Source organism: Nuphar pumila, chromosome 14, assembly GCF_984573655.1.
Source record: "Nuphar pumila chromosome 14, dmNupPumi1.hap1.1, whole genome shotgun sequence".
Taxonomy (NCBI): Eukaryota; Viridiplantae; Streptophyta; class Magnoliopsida; order Nymphaeales; family Nymphaeaceae; genus Nuphar; species Nuphar pumila.
In genome coordinates this window covers 73,520,845-73,523,383 of record NC_143262.1, presented here as the reverse complement: position 1 = coordinate 73,523,383, position 2,539 = coordinate 73,520,845, and the positions used below count along the sequence as shown (strand labels likewise).

Here is a 2,539-nt window from a genome sequence, read left to right as displayed (position 1 = left end):
TCTAAGCGATGAAGGATAAGCTCTAACAAGAACACAACTCTTTGGATTGGATCTTCACTTATTCGGGTTATGCATACCTTCCAGCGTGTTCTTGAAAATATGAAACGAGATCCCGGTGTTGTTAGTCACCATCAAAGCTCAAAAAAACACAACGAAGTGAAAGACGTAAGATAAAATTGAATTAAAATGATAAGTAAAATAAATAAGAAAATGAAGAGGAATCAAAGAGAGAATGCTCACCACAGGCTTATGTAGCCCCCATAGATGGCTTGGCGAGGTTTAAGTTTTTTAGAACAAATTTTTGGCCTATATAACGTCATTAGCGTTAGACTATCATTACAAGGTCCCACCAAGTATTCATGAAATTCTTGACAAGTATTCAATGATCTGAACACAAAAACAAGAGCTTGATATTTGAACTTAATGATCTCACTACACCGTTGTTTGGTTGATCATGTGTTTGGCTTTGTTTTTTCCCTCTGAAAAGTAAACACAGGCTTGGCAGAAACTTGGAAAGTTCATATCCTTCAGTAATAAAAGCAAGAACTGACCTACTTGGTCTTTCATATCACACAGAGCGATGAACTTCCATTTTTTGAAATAGTATTTATTTATTTGATCAGTTATTTAAATTTAGTGATCATGCATATTGAAGCTACCTTACTCATTGACAAGAAACACTGCGCTCAAGCAAATTGTACATCAATTACACAATCCTCTCTCTCCAGAGAGAGAGAGAGAGAGCAAACTCACTAAGACTGGGAAAACTCGCATTTTAGCCTTCTCACATCATTCTTGACCCAACCAGCTTCATCAGCCCAAAAGTGAGCAGCATGGCTGCCAAACCACCAGCCAGGACCCGTGCCGAAGACCGCACAACCGGTGCCCTCCCCACCCTTGCACCCGTAGCACCAAACACCACCAGTGCAACGCTTGACACCCCTCCAACCACCCCAACCCGGACCCAGTAATGCCTCACAAATGCGGCAGACAGCAGTGGGACAAGTGCACCAACAGTGAATGCAAGTGCTGATGCTGATGCTGCCTGAAATGGACTAGGCAGCTGACCATCTCCATCTTTTCCATTCTTACCTCCCTCACTTCTCATCTTGTCTCTCTTCATCTGGGCAACCTCTATGTCCAACTGTGAGTAGACTGACACGAACTCACCGATGGCCATGCTTAATGCACCAGCGAGCAGTCCGGCAATGCCCGATAAGATCATGACCTTGACATCTTGCTTGACTGCACCTACTCCCATCATCAAAGAGGCTGTGGAAACGAGGCCATCATTCGCACCCAGCACAGCGGCCCTTAGCCATTGAGACCTTTGCGAATAATCTAATTCGATTTCTTGGTCTTTTATATCGTGTTTGTTTGCATCAATGAGTACTTTCGCCATTTTAATAATTGATAAGGATTACAATATTGTTGTTGATGATGATTATGGTAAAGAAGAGGGAGAGGAAGAAGAAGGGTGGCTAGGATGAGAGCTAAATTGGTAGAGTTAGACTCCTTAATAAAGGTGTCCTAGGTTCAAAAACCTAGCTTGCCTATCAAAAGAAGTCAAGAAGAAGAAGAAAATATGACTCTTGGAAGAAGGAAGTAGAGAAAATGTAAGCATGTGGGTGGCACAAGCCTAGCTAGCACAAGGTACAGATATATATACAAGTGTATACGGGAGGAAGTGGGGAGCATATGTACCATTGAGTGGATGAAGATGAGGAACAAAAGTGAAGGTGGGGTCACGCCAAATGTTCATGTTCATAGCCATTTGGGTGTCTCCACTTAGTTTCATTTACTTTTGCTTCCCTTAAATTTAGCATGTAAGTTTTGGGAGAAATTTTTTTCTTCTTTTTTTTGAGAGGGAGGGAGAGAGAATGAATGTTGTGACTACGTTTTCTTTCCCTAAATTTCGAGAGAACAATACACGAATGGAGCATATGTTGTCATCTTAAATCTACTTGACTAGTTGCTTCTTTTATAGCTTATACATTAGTGTCTTCAGATTAAGTGTAATATAATTAATCTCATTATCTCTATATCAAAAGCCAAAAGTAGTCAAAAGGTTCAATTAGAAGTTGAAAACGATTAGACTACTCTTAAATTATGAACATTTTAATGGGAATCTATCTCATTATATTGTTTTCAGTATTTTATGAGATACATCAACGACTTATGCACTTCATGAGAAGTATTTTAGATCATGAGATAATAGGCAAGCAACACTTCAATCATTCTGTTTAATCTAAGGGAGATGATTTATTGGCTTTTCCTATTTACTTTCAGATTCAAATCCCATAACAGTCTTTTTGTGCAAATAAGTGCTCCTTTAATTTTTTTTTTGTGAAAGTTAAAAGGCAGAACATGAGTGCTCCTTTAATACAGTACCCATCTTTTTATCTTTTATTTTAGAAAAGCAAATACACGCTTTATAAAAGGTTGGACATTGACCCAACTGTAGCAGCAGCATTGATTGTTTTTTTTTTTCCTGGGCCCCTGACTACCACATTCAACTGCATAGTAGTCTCTCTCTCTC

General features: G+C 39.3%; 1 pseudogene; it reads right to left on the bottom strand.

The window, feature by feature from the left end:
* Nucleotides 1–784: 784 nt before the first annotated feature.
* On the bottom strand, nt 785–1,402 carry LOC149816976 (vacuolar iron transporter homolog 4 pseudogene; annotated as a pseudogene).
* Nucleotides 1,403–2,539: the final 1,137 nt, after the last annotated feature.